We start from the raw sequence: 13833 nt of genomic DNA on the forward strand, positions 1-13833 counted from the left end.
AATGGCTTAAACCTAGCACAAACATGGTTAACCAGTTTATTTTCCAAATCAATCAAATTTCTTTCTTCACTGTCAGTATTTGATGTTTCAAAACTTATTATGACATCTATATTAACAATTTAAACTTATCCCATAGTCAGAATCCCTAACAAATTCAGATGTTTCACATTTGTAACTAAATCTGAAGCCAATAAGGTACATACAAAATATGCATATTATGGAAAAGATGCTTGTGTTTTCCACACAACACTACTAAAATCCATGCTGCATGCTTTTCCCTGTCAAAATATGCTTTAAAAATATAATAATTTTCAGCATAAAATCAGTGTGATTACACAATATAAAAAATATTACTTTCCATATTTTTCATAATACCATAACATTAATATTTTTTAATCTAGTATTTGTATATCTGTTTCACAAAGAAGTTTATCACATCAGGTAGACAAAAAAAAAAACAAAAACAACAAACAGTTGAGAACTATGTAAACATTTCCTTATTCAAAATTTGGTAAACAAAATATATGGTAAAAACTGGAAAATGTAATTATATGCTTTTTCTCCCTCTCCAGCCTGTTGTACATTAAAGAAGACTTCATGTACACTGCTAGGTCAGTTACACTCTTTGGGGTTTTCTGGTTGTTCCATGGCTAGTGGGTTGTTTATGTGAGTAGTTACTTTTAGATGCAGAGCAGCTGGAAAACTTGAGTTCATCTCCATGGTAACAACCACATTTTCACTGAAGTATCAGTTACTTTGAAGACTTTCTACATTCATGTGATTAGAGGAAGGTAGAAAGCATAAAGTATTGTTTTATTAGAATGTAGGGTGATACATTAAAGTGATGTGGAATTAATATACAATGGTATTTTGAAAGACTGGTAGGCAAGAGTAGAAGTAATTTAAATCTAAGTCCTAGTACTAAGGTTATTTAATTTCTGACTAAATAAAATACTAAAGGACGTTTTCATAGCAACAGTCTGCAATTATTTCTTCTAAAAAGACTAGTTCATTACACTATTTAGTACTGGAAAAAATGAATCAAATATTTCTACAATTTGTGGGCATATTGATAGAAAATAGATGGGAAAATTATAATAACAGTATAGTTTATTTGCTCATTTATTTAGCTTCCTTCTTTAGAATCTAGGTCTCAAAAATAAAAATCCCTCATAAAATACTTTAAAGACTGTATTTATCTCCAAATGTGCATTAACCCTGGTACAAGGGTCCTATATCTTGTAGAACATTCTATTTCTTTGTCTTTAATACCATATTTTCAAATGAAACACAATATTTCACTTCCTTCGCTCTCCTTTTAGTTGAAGTTTTACACAGGAAGGAGCTGATATTGGACAACACAATGTCCCTTCTTGCAGAGAAAGACCAAAGGAAACTAAGTCATCAATTCCATTTCTGTATCACTATGTACACATCTTCTATTTAAGATTTTTCATTGTGATTTTAGTGGGCATCATTAGTAAACTGATTTACTATCAGTTAAAGAATGCTCTTCCAAGATACCTGATTTGAGCTGATTCTTTAAATCACATTCAATACTTTCATTTTGTATTCTGCTATTAAAGTCTTGCAGTTTTTCAGTACTAATAAAACAGGTTGTTGCGCCAACAACCTCCTGCACTTCATACTTTGTAAATATTACAATTTTTAGAAGTATACTTGTGAAAAGCAAAATTTAACTTTCAATATGTCTTTTAGACTATAGTTTGGTAAAAGCAGTTTGATGTTTAAAAAATAATTTTTCCTTTAAAATATTATAGAAAAAAAATACTAGTCCCTGAATGACAGTGTTTTCTACTGACTTCAATTACCTCTGGCTATGACCTTGCATTCCTGCAAAAGACACTTTTAAGACTATGTAGACTCAGCTTCAAAATGAAATATATATTTAGCATTAATTTCACCTGTACTTTTTCATAAGATACATGTCTTATTATACTCTAAGTATTCATATACTCCACATATCCACATTACAAAAGAGACTTATGAAAGCCTGTAAAATCCAAGATACAAATTATTCTAGGAACTTGTATCAATTCAGAAGAGACAATGAAGGAAAAAGGCAGGACATAATTCAGATTTAAAACTTATTTCAGTTATTAAAATGAAACAAACTCAATCAGAATGACAAAAACCCAGCCAACAGCACAAGACCCACCAAAAGGGCTCCAAGCATTCACAAGATCTATTCAAAGAATACGAGTACTTTGTCAGTCTTAAAATATGATTTGTTAGCAAAAGTGAATCTGTAAAACAACACTGCAAGAGAATCACAAAGTAAGCAGAAAATCCATTATTCAGAATTCAAAAGGAAATCAACAAAAGTACAATCAATATTTTTTTCTTCAATACACTCCTTGAAAAAGTTTATTGCATGTTGAGTATTTGAAGTACCTAATGAAACATTCAGAATGAGAACAACCTCATAGGAAGAAGCTTTCCCTGCAGCTAAAACAAATCAGAGAGAGAAGTGAAAATATTTCTGGGTAAATGAACTCTTAAAATGAAAAATGGAACAGCTGAATAGAGAAATAGCACCACTTAGGAAAGAATTAAAATATCCCAAGAAAGTTATTCAAAAATGTTTCAGTGTATTGTCTCAGAGTGAGACTTTACAGTCCCAGATTTTTTCTTCCAAATTGTGGTGAATGTAGGTCAAACTTTAAGTCATGCTGCTTGTTGAACATTTTGGTTTATTGCTATGCAGGTTGTGATGATATCCCATGGTCCAATCAATTCGACCATTGCTCTATACTGTATTTCTTTTCACAGCTGAGTGGCCATTAGCTCAATTCAAAATGGATTTTTCAGAGAAGGGGCTGTGCATGACAAACAACAAATACTGTTATCTGATGCACAACAGGAAAATTCTTTTTGAGATAGTTCTTGGGATACCTGGTGAGTGGGGTACGGTCCCTGAAAGTCTGAAGGAGAAAGAATGTGGAATTTTTCATCAAGGCAAGCAAACGTTATGTTTAGCCAAAGAGAACAAACCAGCAGAGAGATCATTAAATCAGTTTGAATTGGCCCACTCAAGACACTGAGGCAGCCTAGATCCAAAGCAATTGACTGTCCTTCCAGGAACTAGAAGGCAGCTAGGGAAATAACTATGATTTGCAGTGTAAATACACTCTTCTTTATTCATAACAGAATTCAAGCTAACAATTTGATCCTAAACACTTTGTTTAATAAATAGATGTGGAATGATGTTCTGTACAGGGATGTTAATAGAAAAGTTTAGAAATACAATAACTGAAAAGAGATATTGTGTAGCACTTTCCAATGTGGATAGTTACCTATCTGTACAAGCTCTTTATAAGCCACAATATGCTGACTTTATGTTTCTTTCTCTTTTTTAACAGCTCATTTTTCTTTGCTTTAGTTTCTTTCTTACAACAGAAGCAAAAAAAAAAAAAGATAATACTGTTTACTATTTAATAAGATTTATATTTATTCCTTCTCTTTTTACTTCATCTTGCTCTACTTGTGAATTCTTTTACTTCCTTTTCTGAAGGAACTCTCCCAAGAGTGTAAAAGACATTAAACTCCTGATTCTAGTTCCATACATTACTGTACATCTAAGTGGAACTGTGTCAGTGAATCCTGTGCCCTTTAAACTGATCTATTTGAAAGATAAATGACATCTCTTATTCCACCCCATTCTGGTCCTACCTCTCCACTTCAAGTATCTGAAATTAGAAAATCTCTCTTTTAACCCATGATCTAACAGCATCTAACACACAGCACTGATGATGATGATCAATCATAATTTACTCATACACAGTTAATATCCATTTTTAAGCCATCTTTGTCTTAAAAATCTTTAAAGGAAGGCTACACTGAGATGGGGGAGAAGGGGAGGGGAAGGTTACTTCAAGAAAGAAAAAAAACATATATTCAAGGCTGTGAAATTAAGCAAGCTTCTAAATAACTATTTATAAGCTCTAGCGTAGCCCATTAAATAAACCGGAAAATTTAATGCATTTTGTATTTTTAAAAGTTTTTAAGACACTAATATTTCTAAACTTAAATTCATATAGATTTTATCTGAAGTCTCTAAATTCCTTCTCTAACTTTAGCAGACAGCTGTATACAAATGAAATTGTTCTGAACACCAGGAGCTGTTCCTGTGAAGTGATATTTCCCTGGTCTGTGTCTGATCTGATTCCATGGTGGCCAGGTTTCTACCTCCTCTTGCCATGGCAAAATTGACTTCCTCCCTTCTCTGCTGTTTCTGTGACTCACTGGCATTAACTGAGCCTTTACACAGAAGAGAGTGTGCCTAAGACACCAACAATCCTATTTAGTTTTCTACTCTAAGTGAATCATTTCTTGCTATTGTGCATGTTAGGAGGAGATAAGGGACTCTTAGATGAAATGGAGACAAGATACAAAAGTTTTTACTGTTGTTAGATGCTTCTGGAGGTGGCAAGGAAACCTGAGAAAAGAGGAGGAGGAGGAAAGTTATTATTTATATCTGAATGATTCCTGAGTAAATGCCATAAATTCAATTAAAAGGTATCTTAAAGGGGGAAAAAAAATGTTTCATCTGTTAAATTATGTCATGATTTAGACAAATACCCAATTTGAAACCTGAAGACTGTGACTTCACTAGCATCACTGACAATATGAAAAGAAGCCTTTTCCTTTATTGTATGAATTTAGAATAATGTATGAATTCAGTATGAATAAACTGAATACACAAAATACCTGCTAGCTCACAGATGTTACAATGCTGTTGTCACTGGGGGCACTGGTCCTTAGCACTGATCACCATCACAGTAATGTCAAAATTATAGTCCTGACTTAAAAAAGCCTTTGTCTGAAATAAAAACATAAGGAGTTTGTGTGCAGCCAGTAATAGTTGGTAGCTTTTCAAATAAAAGAGTTTATCTATTCCCATCTAAATTACCAGGCTGGAGTGTGGTGCTGGGGGTGGTGCATTTGTATGTACTCAGTGCTACAGGCATCAACTACTGCAGTGTGTCATTTCAGAGATAAAACTAATTCCCCATAAATAATTCCCCATAAATACTAAACAACTGCTGAAAAAGCAAGTTGTTAGAGCAGGAAAAAAACCATGAACAGAAAGTTCACTCTGCAAACAAAATTCTAAGTTTTAATTTATGTCATTCTTAGACTAACATGCTGGGGGGAGTCAAGGTGAAAAAGATTTCTACTCAATGGCAACAAAAGTTTTAAAGCAGCACAGTTTGATCACAGAAATACACTTTGCAGAGCATAGCATACTTCACTGAACAGTTTGAGAAGTTTCAGAGATATTAAATCAGACCAACAGATTATCTGAAAAGTGTCTTCCAAGTGGAAATAGTTTTTCCACAATTTTTCCTTGTATTTGAGGAATTTAATCTTTTGTATTTCCTTCAGCAAGACCTTTGTGCAGCAAAGGGATTGCAGATGAGTGAGAGAATGCTGTGCAATTGCACTGGCTATTGACTGTGCAAAGATCCTACAGGTTTTCTATTAATTTTGAAGAATTTCTTAGAAAGGAAACTATGGCTTTGGTAGTGAAGGGAAACTGAAAAACCTAACATGTCCAAAGATAAGTTCAGGATGAACAGGTAACACATTCTTCTTCAAGTTCTTTGAAGATGTAACTTAATATAGATAAGAGAAACTAAGAAAAATAGCACTCTCAAATAATCAGATAGTCTTCCACCACTTCCTTCTACATCAAAAGAAAAAATACTTGAAGTAGGGAGTTACTGTGAATAATGTGTAAGATGAGCCAAAGTTACAAAATGGAATTTCTGGTAGCTCCACTCTTGAAGTTGAACACTAAAATATTTCTATACTTATTCAAGCACCAAAGAAACTAAAAAAAACTTTGTTTTCTCAAAATAGCTGAGATGGGAGACAATGATCTTGGTTCCCTGCATTGTGAAGAGAGGACTATGCCATTAGATTATATCCCATTAGCAAATGGCCCACGAGAAGGGAACAGCCCACCATATTTGTCACCTGGCCATCAGCCATGCTTTTCCTGGGTCAGTGCAGACCTAAGAGCTCTGCCTTGCTTTTAAAATATCAGCAACATTTCACATGGTTCTGATATCAAAACTTTTCACAGCTCTACTCAGAAGATCCTGTTTAGAGTCAGTATCTGATGTCACCGGCCACTTACCATCATAGCATGTTGGCACTGTAATGCTGTGCACTGCTTCTGTCTTCTGTTGAGGTAGGTGGCTCAATCCAGCATTAAACACTTAGAAGGCACTGATACATTTGTTTAATGACAACTGCATATGGCTCTTCATCTGGGTTTAACTGATTTGCAAAGAATTTATCCCAGAAGTTACCATAAAATTTGGTGTACCTTTCTTGGAGCTTTCCATCACTGAAAAGACATGTTCTGAACTACAGTCCTGAAAAATTAGTTATTCCTCATTTCTTCAGGGATTTTTTTTTTTGTTATTTAATTCTTCAATTATTTTAAATTTTATTTTAAAGTTCTTTAATAATTTACCCAATTAATGTTTATTCTACCAAAAAGATTTTTACTTCTTTGATTAATTTTTACACAGTTGGAGAGTGATTTGGTCTTTACTACATGAATTAATAACATAAATTAAGAGATTCTTCTCTTTTATCAGAGCTGATCAGTTAATCAAGAGCAGCCGAAAATCTTAATACTAGATTGGATTAGATTCAGTTCTGAATTTTTAAATTCAGATTGAATTGAACAAGGATATTTTGACCTCTGGTTTTATTCTAAACATCGGTAATTTAAAGACATCATAGGTTACCCATGAGATGTGTAGGCTACAAAGTTTCTTTAAGTAGCATCCACCATCTCCCCAGTGTGGAAGGGAAAACTGAGAGCAGAGCCCTGTCTCACTTCTCTGCCTGCATACACACATAACTGATGGCTGACCTCACATACACAGCTCTCTCACTTGCTTTTTTTCCCCACTTTCTTTGAAGGATCTTTATTTTATCGAGGGAAAAAACACAGAATATTTTTATTTATCAAGTTAAGTAAACTCAATTGACCCTCATGCACAAAACCAACCAGCTTCAGGTCTCCTTCCTCACTTCTCCAGGTTCCATATTCCAATTGTTCCTGTCAAGCACTGCACTTCTTTTATTTATTTCAGTTCCCTGGGGAGAAGTTCATACTCCCATGTAGGAATGTGTTATTCTCCAGAGAAAGATCCCTTTGCATTTATTCCAGTCCACCTATGAAAGAGGTTGGAAAACACTGTGTAACCCCTGTGGAGGTTTAACAATGGAGAGACCTACTGTTTAATGGAACACAGTATCCTGAAGCACTAAAGCAACTTAGAGGTAATAGGAGGAAGGAATACAAATGGATGGAAAACACATGAAGCTCTCCTTTATCTACTTCCAACAGGCATTAGAAATGGAAAAAAAAGACAGTCTTTCACTTTTTATTGCTGAATTTGGAATATGTGGGTCTAAATTAGATGCTCTTGCTCCCTGTTGCTTTATGTAATAGATAGAGAAATTTTAATGGACTTACTGATGTCCCAAATTAATTTAGTTTCCTAGTGATCCAGTTAAATGTATTTTCAAACTGTCGAGATAGCTTAAAAATCAATTTTGATACCTCCCTAAGCTCTAGCAGTTCCTATTTGCTCTCCCAAACCAGCTGGGAAACAGGTGGAACAGCAAGCTTTTTCTCATCTCAGCATGGAAGGAGAAATTTCTAATAACAATTCTTTCATTTGTGAATTTCTTTATATTCTAGCAGCTGGCTAGAAATAAGTGTCATTATTTAAAATGCACAGGGCATAGTTCAGGGTGCAAATGATGCATTTAAAATCACACACACATATTCCTCAATTTCTTATCTCTCATAAAGTGTTATTACACCCTTGGTGTCTACACCCAACATGACAGAAGATCAACACTGGCAATAGTGTGATAACATCTGAAGCATCACTTGCAACTAATTCAGGAGTCACCAACAGAAGCAAAAATGATGAAAGAAAAAGTAATAAACATGTGACAAAGTAAAAGTTAGTGGTATCTTAAATGCTGGATACAATGATGAAAAATGGATCACAGTGGACTGTGGACATCTCTTTGAAAAATGAGGTCACAGCAATAAAGCTTAAGAACCCAAAGCATGATAAAATGGCAAAAGCTTAGTCTTCATACCCACTTTCTACGCACTTTTGCATCACTGAAGAAGGTTTCACTTTGGCTTTACTTAAAACTACATTGTAATATAACTTCTTCAACAATGTGAAATTTACTGGTGATAAATCAGATTGACTACTTTTACAGGAGATACTGTTCTCCAGGTATATGTTCCTCAAATTGAATAGTAAATGCAGCTACATATAAATACAGAGGAAAATGATTAAAATACTTTCTCTTAGCTCACATATTTATAATCCTAAATCCGTAGCTGACTTGTTTAATGAATCACCTTACAAATATACCGTGGTAACCCACAGAGAGAAAAATTACAGAGCTGTTGAGCTCTTCTGATGATTAGTACTTGTACAAGTACTCAAAAAGTCGTAGATTACATCTCCAGAGGTCTTGCTTCATGAGGCTGCAGTATAAATAGCTGGTTTCTTCAGAATTATTTGCTGGATTCTTTAGGGATATATTAGCATATCAACTCTAAGTCACTATATACTGCTTGTGACCTTCTTTTTGAAGCAGGAAACTTTGCTCTTAGAAAAGTTCCCTTGAAATATAAACTGTGGTGGGTAACTATGGTCATACCGACTCTCAATTCATCAGTTTGTAGAACTGTTTTCATGTAAAACTGTTCATATTTTATATCTAACAATAAAAATGAAAATATATTTTTTAAAATCTCATTATGAATATTCTGTGCTTTTTTAGTGTTGAGCAAAACCAAGAATTTATAGCAGAGTATGGCAAGATTTAGCCTGAAGCCATTTTATTTTTTTTACACATTAGCAACCATTGAATACAAAGAATCTCATGCCACTGAACTGTTGAAAATTTTTCTAGCTGGGCAATGAAATCTCTATCAGCCTTGATGAAAAGTATATAATCATTATTCTGAACTGAATTTATAATCATCTTCACTTTAAACTTCCTGCTTTTCTTTGTCATGGCCTGTTTTCATTAAAACCCCCTGTTGCTGTTCATTTCCACACTCCACTCCAGAACTCCATTTCTAGGCAGGGAACATCTGATAAAAACTTCAAGGGACTGTTGAATTTTTAACTTTCCCCATTTGCAGGACAAATGGACAAATCAATATGTATAAAGCAAAATAGGCAGAGTCTCATGGACTACCCTTATTGCTCATTGACCAAATTCAAGGGAATCATTCCAGGGCAAAACAACACATTCACTTTCTTTGTACTTCTGAGAGGAACACTATGATAAACAACTTACTGACTCTTCTCCTATATTTAATTTGGATTGTGCTATGGGATTATTGCTTTGCAGAACACTGACAAAAAACAAACCAAACCAAGCACACACAGACACACGAGCCCAAATGAGTACAAACCTGACTGTATTCTTGCAAAGGCTGGATACATACCTGAGTACTGATTGTAATTTTACCCATTGTTTCCAAAGTTTTTCGACACATCTCAAGTGAATCAGCCACTCCCTATTGCTAACCAAGATGTCTCCACTAAACAGGTATACCAAAAGTTATCTAAATACCACCAGAAGAGGACAGATGACAAAGACATTTACTGTGAGGAGCTGGCATGCAAATCAAGGCTCAGAGCTAAGCCATTGTCCCTGACCCTTGCTGGGACTCTAGCTAGGCTTTCTGCAGGGTAACCAAGCACACAAGCTCTCTGCTCTTTCCTCCAGCCAGGGTCACACATCTAAAAATCTCTAAAGATCTACCTTCATTCTGGTTATGAGGTTCTCCAAGCAACATAGTAAGAGCACATCTTGGTTGGTATGAATACATAATTAAAATGTGAAAATGAAAACAAGTCTTTTGTTAATAACTTTTTGATTGATTAGATGAGTTTTACTGGTTGATTTGTTTTGTTGAATTTGTGATCTGGGGTTTTTGTTCTTCACTTTTAGGGCAATGGGCTCATACTGTTAAAAAGTAATTTGATTGTTATTGTAAAGCAGAATTTAAAATTACAGTGAATTTTCGTATACAAGATCTGTCCCAGATTCAAGCTTCACTTATATGGCTATCAATATGGAAAAAAACTGATGTAACAAATTACCCCAGCTACACCAATGACAGAACTAGATCTCACACTTCACAGCTGAAATGTTTTTTATATATGCTACATTATACTTGCTCCCAGCAGTAATGACAAAAATTTAAAAGAGAAATCTTAAAATTCTAAATGAAACCAAACAACAATTAAATATAACTACTTTTTTCCAATTTCTCATATGGTATTTTTATTGTTGTAGTCTCAGGTATGTTTCTGTTGGCAGGAAAAGCTTTGCATTAAATTGCCTTTCTATGCCATACTGCATGCTTGGGCTAAACAGAATAATTTTTCCCCCTTAACTTCTCTAAACAAAATGGAAAGAAAGAAATTATAAAACATTATTTCCCATATGAATTATCGCATTTCTTATGATTAAATTTCAGGCAGTTATAATGTTATCTGTTTCTTTTGACAAGTACAATTATTGTTGGCATGTGCACCCAAATTGTATTTCACTTTCTGAAAAAAAGAGCTCATTACCCAGGAAGGTCTCTAGTAAAAGGAAGGCATAGGAAAGAGTACTTTATAAATATTGACTTACCCTTAGTACCTGTCAGCAAAAATGCAAATGGTCACAAATCACAGCTGTAAAGGAAATACAATAAAACTCAGAAACAGATAGTAATATACACTAGCAACAGTAAAGTGATTTCCAGATTCCCATTTGTCCAAACTGAAAACAGCCTAGCCTAAACAAAGATGTTCTAGATGAATGTTTTGTTTCATAATTAATATCTCATCTATATATATTTATTTATTTATTCTGTATCATTATAGGGGAGACTATTTTATCAATGTTGGTTTTGCAATATAGTTCAAAACCAGCTTATGATTCATGTCCTATTCTGTTCCTTGCCTGGTACATTTAACCATAGATGTTAGGCTTTTAAATCACCCATGACCTAAGGATGCAACCTGATTTCTGATCTGAACCTTTGGGCTGTTGCTCATTGTGAAGAAGCAAAAACTTTACAGGGATGACCCTGAGCAGTTAGTTAGCAAGTGGATCCTTCCCTCTTGGAGAAATGGTGTTCCCAGACCTTCAGAGAACCTCTACACCATATATCATGTTCCCTGATGCCTTAGAAATTAACTTACTGTTCCAGCAATAAGATCGAGAACATGGAATAACATTTCTGAGGCCAGTGGAGAAACAGTTCTTTCCAAAATTAGAATTTAAGATTATTTATAATGATAGTACCCCTATGATCATTACAAAAGAGAGTTTGGGGAAAGAGAGGGTGGCGTGGTTCAGGGAAGAGAGAGAGTGAGTATGCATTCACTGCTGCATTCCCTTCCCACACAGTAAATTAATTCCTTCAAAGTCTACTGTGATCACTGTGTGTCATTATCTGCAGTGGCTTAGTACAGTTCATATCAGTTTCCCCCACTCTCAGCTCCATGCCTGCAACCAGGACAAGTAGGAATGTCTCCTGACTCCTCAGGTGAAACCTGAGGTCTGCTGAGATCAGTTAAAGTTTAGCACTTCACTAGGATCAGAACTCTTCAGTCCCCATTGAGCCTCTATTTGAAACATTTTGTATTCAGGTAGCCAAAGAAAGTTAAAGATAGATCGTGCACAATGGATTTTCCAAGTATATACACTGGCAAGAAATCCCTGAATTAATTTATGATTCAGGTCTGAAGTTGGCTCATTGTTTTGCTTCTGTTATGAGGGTCTCTCTTTTTTTTTTTTTTAAATCCCACACAGATACAGAATTAAGTAGCTCATAGGCATGTCATGTAGAAACATAATTCAAAATACTACTTTATTATTTTGCCTTCTGCCTTCCAGTCTTTATTTTTTCCTCCTGAACACAGAAGCCAACTTCATATACACTGCTGACACAAAACAATTTTAATTTTCTTTTCCCAGAAATAGCTTGCTGTTACAAGAAAGAAAAAGGAATTATTAAACTTTATACTTGTTTTATTTATAGCAGTTCCAGGCTTTTACTGACATTATCATTGCAACCATTTAAAACAGACTTCACAGATTTTATTTAGTGAAATCATCTGGGCATTAACTACAGGTATAAGCCTTGATATTCAAGTGTTACACAGATAGCAAGGGCTGACTTCCTTTTTACCTACATGAAGACATTGAGAAAACACTGATTATTAAAAAAAAAAAAAGGCAAAACCCCACACATGCCCTTTTTTCCACACATCCTAATCACTCTAATATATTAAAGGCTGACTGAAGAACAAACCTATGGAACAAAAAATACAGGAATGCACATTTTATCAAATATATAGAGAAAAGCCAGGCAGGAAGAAGGTCAGCTGTAAAGGTAAAGAATGATAGATGGTAAGAAATACAGGGAAGTTGCCCTGTTCATTTTGCCTGTTAGATGAATGATGTATCCAGCTGAATGTCTGTAGAAAGGTTTCATGAGACCTGTGAAAAATACAAGGGTATAGTTTGGGAGAAGAACTGCACATGTGGAACTTGGGAGACATTTCTAGGAATATTTACAAGAAGCCTCAATCTCACGCTTAGATAAATCAGTATTTCTGCCACTTTAAAAGGGAGTGAGATTGATCCTTTTGGTGTCCTGACAAGGCAATGTGGAAAAAGGCTGTCCATAAACTCCTATGCCAAATGGGAAAAAGTAAAGCAGGTGAATTTAATATTAGAGAATACTTCAATAAAGCACTTTCACTCAATATAAACATCCAAGAATGAAAGAACTACCAAAAAAAAAAAACTCCAAAAAACAACAAAAGCAGCTATTTTTAAAAAATATAAGTATCTTTTAAAAATGTAAAATCGTCTAAGAAAATGGGATCAAAATTTGCAAGGAGGACAAGAATAGAAGATAACTAAAATTCACCCAAGGTGAAATTAAAAGAAAATAGGGCAACGAAGACCAATTTTACAAGTATAATTGAATAATCAAGAACAATAGAAGCAATGAGAATAGTTTTAAATATGGAATACTCTGAAAAATTAAAAGGAATTTAAAATTCTGAGGTGAATCAGAAGCAGACTGAAGAATAAGAAAGAGGTTATCTCTCCATTATAGGAGGGAGAAAAGAAAGATATTCACACACAGAGAACAATCTCCCTGCAGGAAGAACTTTGAGTATAGTATGCACATGTAGCTCTTTAAAAGTCAGAAAATTAACTGGATGTGGCTATCCCACCTTCAAGCAGGAATTCTATTGTGAGTCTGGATTAAGTGTTCTTGTAACTACTTTTTAAGATCTACAGTATTAGAATATGTCTGTGTTCCATATAAAACACAATTCTATCTCTTGCTGTGCTCATTTGTCAGCATTAAAATATATTCTTTTAAAATCTGAGATGGTCTCCCTGCTTGTGCAGCTTGTGTTGGACCACATACCATGAATCCTGATTCATGTCACATACTCACTATTTGGTCCATTCTACATCTGAAAAAAATTACAGTAGAAGATTCCATGAAGAAGTGTTTGTTCAGCTTAACTACAAAAGTTTTTCACTTTTTATTTTTTCTCATAATGTTGAAAATGTAAACATTAAAGCAGTAACTCTTCCACTTTATACTCCCTTATGTACCTCTACTCCCCCAGAAATGAAATCTCCTTGGTTCCCTGAAGAATAAGGCCATAGCTGTGTGTCATATTATTGTACTTACTTATTTCA

This window comes from Passer montanus, unplaced genomic scaffold (genome assembly GCF_014805655.1).
Source record: "Passer montanus isolate IOZ18808 unplaced genomic scaffold, ASM1480565v1 scaffold14, whole genome shotgun sequence".
NCBI classification, from domain to species: domain Eukaryota; kingdom Metazoa; phylum Chordata; class Aves; order Passeriformes; family Passeridae; genus Passer; species Passer montanus.